Genomic DNA, 8,254 nt, shown 5'->3' on the forward strand with positions numbered 1-8,254 from the left:
CCAATATTTTGGCTTAATGTATGAAGTGCATACCTAGGGTAAGGACTTGCAAGCACTATAGTCAATTAAGGGTCAAAGGTATCATATGTTAATGGAGGTATATACAGTAGAAGAGCTAGATAAAATTGATCCTTGGATAGAAAATATTGTAGATGGAAATAAAGTAATGAAAACATTACATGTCAATATTCATAAGCTCAAGGATCAAACCCAAGAGAAAATTTTGGAGGCAGAGAAACATTATAGTGATGTGTGCTTAAATATTTTTGAAGATGATTGAAGGGATAAATTGATGACTATAGAAGTAGTTTTTGAATAGTTTTGGAAGACTTTTGAAGAAGCTTCTAATGATGATGATATTAGACAAGCACTCAAGATTGAAGAAGCATTACTAGATTTGGATGTAAAACTGAGAGATTTTACAGAAACTTGCATCAAGGTAGGCAATAATAGGAAAAAAGTGAAGGATAGATATGAAGCTTTAGATTTTTTGGATGTAGCTCAAGTCATTGAGATTATAGAGAAATTAAAGAGAAAATACCCAAACTTAGCTCTGGTATAAACGGGAACAAAACCTAGAAGCTAGAATTTCAGTTTTGACACTTGGTGAAATTTTGCATTTTTTGAACCTACTTCCAAGGTGTGCTAGGTGTGCTACTTCTAAGGTACACTTCTTCTAAGGTGTGCCAAAATTTTTTTGAAGAAGTCAAAGGTGCACCAATAGTTAACTATCAGTTCTAAATTTAGAGCTTTCCATGCATCAGAAATGCATTCTGATGATAGTTTAACTCTTGCAAACGCCTAGTAAAGATGGAGCTTCTATTTTTGGCACTTCTAGACACTCCTACATAATCTAACTATTGTCTTATTCTTATTTTTTCATACTTTCTTTGTTTAAAATATGTAAAGGCTCATGTATCCATTTAATGATATAAATATGGATGGAGTCCTACTAAGCACCAGTTAGAGAGTTAGTTTGTACATAAATAAATTTGTTTTATTAGTTTAGAAGCATATGTGGGCATAAAGAGATCTCTCACTCTCAACACAAATTGAGGAGAGTATTTCTTATAAATTCAAGAATATAACATGTATTTTGGGTCATTATTTTGATGCAATAATATATGCTATTGGTGCTCACATTTGGAGTGTACTGATTCTTGCCTAAGTGTGTTATATTTTGTGAATATATGTTCATGGAATTTGATTGAGCCAATATTTTTATTGCATTATTTTGATTGAGTGATCTTTTAATTCTGGTGTTTGCTACAGGTTTACAAATTTTGTTGATGTACTTAGCTCAAGAAGAGATCACCCTTATTGTTCCTGCATAGCTTTTTGTCTCACATGAGTGCACTCTTCGTGGCCTTGTGATCTGATGAAAAGTGAAACATATTATGGTTACTAAATTCCCATCAATGATTGAATCAGTGGAATTAAGTGTTTCTCCTATTCTCATTAGTTACCTACCAATCTTTTTGAAGGCTTAATTCATAGATGTGCTGTTTCTGTGGCTTATGTCTATTAGGGATTTACTTTTCAAGTCATTTTCTTAAACTTCTTGTTACCCTATCTTTGTTATTTTCTTTTACAAACACTTGCTTAATTTAGGAATTCATATAGTTGCATTATTAAATTGCATTCATCAAAAAATAGAAAAATACAAAAAATATATTTCTTTTTGTGTTTATTCTTTTGAGAAAGCAAGAAAATTCTACATCTTATCCAAATTGTTCAGAACCAACAAAGGCCTCCCTATGGACAAATACATTTATCTTCAACTGAGTGAATTCTAGTAGGTTGCAGGATTTCCCAAAACCTTAGAGTTGATCACAGATCAACTTTTCAAGAGAAAAGTTTGAAAGGATTCATGTCGTTAAGCATCGTGCAATTTGAAAGCTCAACAGAAGACAAGATAAGGAAATTTATTATAAAATCTTTGGTGCATAAGGCCTAAAAAGAGGCTTAGGTTTCAACATAGATAGCAAGACATTAGATGTATGGAACTTTTCTCCTAAGACAAATAGGCCTAGGCTTATGGATGTTCAAGCCATAGCACAAGGTAGTACTATCATATGGACATTGGACTCTACTATTGGCAATGATATTTTAAGTGCTTTGAAGCACTTCTCTTTCATGAATAAAGCTAAAGTGGGACAGATTGAAGATCAACTTGCTCAGACCTTTAGAGAATACATTCACACAAGGAAATTGTATGAAGAATAACTCAAAAAGAGTTATGTATTTGAACAAAGGGTAAAGGATCTAGAAGAGAAGGTACAAGGGTTGGAAAATAAAATTGCTACCCTAAAGGAACAACTCAAAAAAAATGGAGAAAAGAAAAACTAAAATGAGGATTGATGAAATAGAAGAAACTACTGAACAAATTCCTCCCTTGACTGAGGAAAAATTAGTTGGAATAGAACAAGAAATTGTTGTAATGGAGACTAAGGATCCTACCCAAGATAACCAGCTAAAGGTGGATGCATTAAAGGGGATGTTACACCATAGAATTGAGATATTGTAAAGAGTGTCCTAGAATTTCCATGGTATTTTCATCTCTTTGCAAAGCAAAGAATATGTGTGCAAGGAAGCTTAGATATGGTTCTCTCCTATATTCAATCAATGGGGCCCATATATTCCTTTCTCTAATAAGTTGTTTATTTTCATCGCTAAGAAGCAAAAATTTCCTAGAAAAATCTTCATAGTCAAAGAAGCCTCGAAATGGTGAGACAGCTTATTGGCTTCTTTATAGACAAGTCACAAGTAATCCAAGGTAAGGTGAAGGTGATAAATGAATGCATTGATATCTTTATTCCCTCAATTATTGACAATGAAAATAAATTGAAAGACTATCAAGAGTGGTCAACATCATTTGATTATATTATGACACTAGCGAAAGTGCAAAATATTTTTGATGGGGATGTGGATGATAACTTGTTTTATGATTTGGTTGATTATTTGTTTAAAATTTAGGTAGACATGAACACATTTATAATAGAATCAAAAGTCATCATGGATGCCAAATGGAGAAAGTTTGTTGGTGATTTGAAAACTATCAAAGGCACTGACTAGATAACAAAGAGGGGGATATTGTTAGCATGAATGTTGATGGTATTCCTTTGGGGGGGGGTATCCTAAGCATTGGTGAGCATGTGACAATATTGACATATTGCATTCATGACTATATTTTTCATTGATGTCAACATAATAGTAAGTCTATAAAGACCGGTAGAGTACAAAATAGAGATCAAGGTCATACAGATAGAGTTTTGATTGTCATGTGATGCATAGGTAAGGAAATGTTCCGCACTATGTCCTAATGATGAGGTTCAATGCACATAAAGTAAGTCAAAGATGTATAAAATATATGACTGATTTACAATGAGAAATATAGAGACAAAGTACCTGAGAAGTGGTCTCTAGTGATTCCATTATATCTTCTAATAAAGATATAAAATGGAGATGCACGGTTAGTCAAAGACATAAGACATTCTGATGGTGATGTTAGCAAGTACACAAGCCCTAGTATTGCATATATGAAAATTTGTATAAACTGTGAATTGACAATACTATTGTAATTGCAAATTAATTAATTATCTTATTATAATTAATTGGGAAAGCCTCAAGGATGACTCAAGGAATTATTTTGAAGAAGTAGTATAAAGGAGAGATGTTTTCCTTGTTTTTAAGAGGGAGTGATAAAGTATTGAATGTGAAGTAATCAAAGAAGTGTGAAAAAAGAGTAGAATGTTTGGTGAATGTGAGTAAGCAATCCAAGGGATTATTGGGTTCAAGGTTTGTGATCTAGTAACAAGATCAGTAGGAGCAGAGGTCTGGTTGATAGGATAGAAGAAGAGGAAGGAGAAATACACTACAATTCTATTATTCTATAAGAAATAATATAGAGATCATTTGGATTCTAGGTTCATTGGTCTTGCCTCTAAAACTATTTGATAATGAGTCTATCTACCTTCCACAACTCTTAACAAGGTTGGTGCAACTCCTAACAGGGACTAATATGTACTGAATATTGTTATAGACTCCTAACAAGGTTCATCCTCTAAAAAGGAATATTTATAATAGTACATCATCTTGTGGGTACCATCCCCATTGGGGTTTTCCCTTTGATCAAGGGTTTCCCTAGTTAACATATGTAATGTTATTGTGTATTAGTATCTTGTTATGGTTTCTGATTATATATCTCATATGGTTAAGATTTAATAAGGTTGATAATTGTGGTAGTAGTTGGATAACTAATTCAACCCCCCTCCCCCACCTCAATTATAATGGTGGACTATATATTCTAATAATGTGTATCAAAACCTCAGTTCCTTGAAGAGAAAGCTTAATAGATTTGGGAGATCAATGGTGAGTTATTTTAGAATGGATAGTATTAAGTTTGATGGAGTCAACTACAATATTTGAAAAGAGAAGATGAAGACTCATCTAATATGTATGGGTCGAGGATATTGGATTTTGATGAAAGATAACAAAGCAATTGCGGAGGAAGCAAAACTTGAAGAATGTAGTGAAGTAGAAAGAGATTTGTTCATGTGCAATATCAAAGCTAGAGAATCTCTACTGAAAACTCTTCGTGAGAATGAATACAATTAGGTAAAGTCAATTCAAACATCCCATGTAATTTGGAAAGCATTAGAATCTATTTTTGAAGCACATACACATACAAAAAAAATAAGATTGCAGAATTGGATATGCACATTTCAAGGTGCTAAAATGATAGAAGATGAATTTTTAAGAAGCTATATTGGTAGGATATATGAGATTTTTGTAGGAATCAAGTCATATGGTGGAACCAAGGAAGAAGATGAGGTTGTGTGAAAGATCTTGAAAAAATTGACACCACCATTCAAGCAAGTAGCATAGATGTTTGAATTGTTGATACCCTCTACTAAGAAGTTCACCAGGGAAAATTTTCTTGGAATATTGGAAGTAGAAAAAGTAGGACTAAGATAGACTATAGCATTGACAAGAGTTGAAATAGCTTTTAGTGCCTTAAGTGTTCATCCAAATTTTTCTAGAAGTGTGATCACACATGGAGATTTTTCTAGCATTAGTAGAACCATATCTAATGAAGATAAGAAGATTGAAGAAGGTATAGCCCTTCTTGTAAGAAGAGAACTAGATGGTAAGAATATCTTTAAATGTTGGACTTGTAATGAATTTGGTCATTATACATCTAAATGTCCTAAAAGAGAGAAAAGTATAAGTGAAAGTTTAAGCCTAGAAGACCTAGAAATTGACTATATGCAAAAGAAGATGAGGAATTTGATGGAAAAGTTTAGAGTGAAAGTGATGATGAGCTAGGATTCATAGCCATTAAATAAGATGATCTTGACATAGAAATTAGAGAAGAAAAAGATCTAGTTTCTCAAGTTGAAAAGAAATTTGATTGGATAATAGATAGTGGATGTTCACATCACATGGCTGGTGATATGAATGAGTTTGTTAAATCAAGGAATCATAATGGAGGTATTTTAGAGTTGGTAACAATGCAACCTATCATATTATAGGGATAGGATCTATTACTCTTGATGAAAAGATTAACATTGATGATTTTTACTTTGTTGATGGAATGAAGCATAACTTGTTGAGCATTGGAAAGTTGGTGGATAAAAGTTATCAGTTGCAATTCACATAAAAGACTTGAATTATGAAAGATAAAGATGGTAAGTTTATTGGAATGGGAAAAAGGGCTAGAGGTAATGTATTTTAGTTGAATCCTACTGAGATAACATGTTTGGTTGCAAAAGTGGATAATAGTTGGTTATGGCATAGGAGGTTTTGTCATATAAACTTTGATAGCATTGTAAAGGTTAGTAGCACATTTTCAGTTAGAGATTTGCCTAAGATAATAAAGCTTACTAATATTGTTTGCAAAGAATTTATCTTGGCTAAGAAGAAGAAGATATCAGTTCCCAGCAAGAAGTTCACTACTATAGAAAAGTTGGAGATCATTCACATAGATTTAAGCGACCCCTCAAGGACAAGAGGATTCTATAGAGAAAGGTATTTCATGATTTTTGTTGATGATTTCACTAGAATTATGTGGGTATCATTTCTTTAAAAAAAGTATGAAGCATTTGAGAAGTTTAAGATATTTAAGAATAGAGTTGAGAATGAATCTGGTTTTAAGATAAAGTGTTTGAGATTAGATAGAGGATGAGAGTTTACCTCTAGAGAGTTTAACATGTTTTGTGAAGAGAATGGAATCAAGAGATAGTTGTCTTCACCCAAGACCCTTGAGAAAAAAGGGATTTTTGAAGGAAGAAATAGAACAGTAGTAGAGGCAGCAAGAGAAATGATGTTTGAGAATAATGTATCCAAGACATTTTGAAGAGAAGTAGTCAATACATCAGTGCACACTATGAACATAGTACAAATAAGAAAATGTATGGATAATACCCCTTATGAATTATGGTTTGGTCATTCACCTTTAGTGAAGTATTTCAAAATATTTGGAAGCAAATATTATATAAAGAGAGATGATGATATTGGTAAGTTTGATACAAGAAGTGATGAAGGTATTTTTCTTGGTTATTCATTGAAAAGTAAAGCTTACAGATGTTTTAACCATCAAACCAAGATAATAGATGAATGTGCAAATGTAAAATTTGATGAAAAGTTTGGAATTAAGGAAAAGATGATAGATTAAAATTCTGATGAAGAAGAAGATAATAGTGGAATTGTTAGATAGAATGTAGAATTTTTCTTTGAAACATGGGAGTTAGTTCCAAGACCTTAAGACAAGAATGTTATTGGATCAAAATGGGTATTCAGAAATAAGATGAATGAACAAGGTGTATTTGTAAGAAATGAGGCTAGACTTGTGTGTGAAGGATATTCATAGAAAGAAGGAATAGACTATGAGGAGACATATGCTCCTATAGCTAGAATGGAAGTGGTAAGAATGTTCCTAGCTTATGCAACAAATAACAAACTCAAAGTGTATCAAATGGATGTCAAATTAGCTTTCCTGAATGGAGAACTTGAAGAAGAGGTATACATTGAGCATCTTAAAGGTTTCCCTCTAATAGAAGAAAAATAAATGGTATACAGATTGAAGAAATCTCTATATGGTCTGAAGTGAGCACCTAGAACCTAGTATGCAAGGTTGGACAATTATTTTGCAAAAATTGGATTTGCTAGAGGTACAACATATAGTAACTTGTATTTAAAAGAAATAAAGAATGGACTGTTGATAATAGAAATATTTGTTGATGACATAATATTTTGAGTTAATGATAAAACAAGTGATAAGTTTGCTAAAGAAATGAAAAATAAGTTTGAAATGAGTATGATTGGAGAAATGAAGTTTTTCGTAGGTTTGTAGATTGTACAAAATAATTATGGTATTTTATTTCATAAGCAAGGTATTTGAAGGACTTTTTGAAGATATTTGGCTTGGAAAGTTGTAAGCCTATTGGTACACCAATGATAACTGGTCACAAGTTATCTAGCAAAGATGAGACACCTACAGTTGAGAAAAAGAAGTACAAATAGATGATTGGAGATTTGCAATATCTAACTCACACTGGAATAGATATAGCAAATGAAGTTGGGATTATAGCTAGATTTCAAGTTGATCCTAAGGAGTATCATTATGTAGTAGTAAAAAGGATATTCAAATATTTAATAGGAACATTTGATTACGGAATATGGTGTGATAGATCAAATGATTTGATAGATCAAATGATTTCACTCTATGTGCTTATATCGATGTAGATTAGGTAGGCAGTATGGATGACAGAAAGAGCACTAATGGTGGAGCATTCTTTCTTGGAGGAAGATTGGTTTCTTGGTTGAGCAAGAAATAAGATTGTATTTCACATTATACAAATGAAGCTGAGTATGTAGCAGCATCAAATAATTGTAATCAAGTGATGTGGATAAAGTAGATGCTAAAAGATATTAAGAAATAATTTTTAGAACCTATTATCATATACTACAATAACAAAAGTACAATGAGTATGTCTAAGAATCATGTGTTTAATTCTAAGACTAAACATATATCTATTAAGTATCATGTTTTAAGAGAGAAGATAGTAGAAGATGAGATGATCATATTGGAGTATGTGAGTACTAAGGATCAAATTGCAGATATCTTTACAAAGCCCTTACCTAAAGATACATTTGAGTACTTAAGAGGTATGCTTTGGGTTATGCCTCTACCTACTTCAAAGTAGATGATGCAAAAATTACATTAGTCTAGTGGTATAGGCTACTATTGTTT

Source organism: Cupressus sempervirens, chromosome 8 (assembly GCF_028749045.1).
Source record: "Cupressus sempervirens isolate cs-2001-9-10 chromosome 8, ASM2874904v1, whole genome shotgun sequence".
NCBI classification, from domain to species: Eukaryota; Viridiplantae; Streptophyta; class Pinopsida; order Cupressales; family Cupressaceae; genus Cupressus; species Cupressus sempervirens.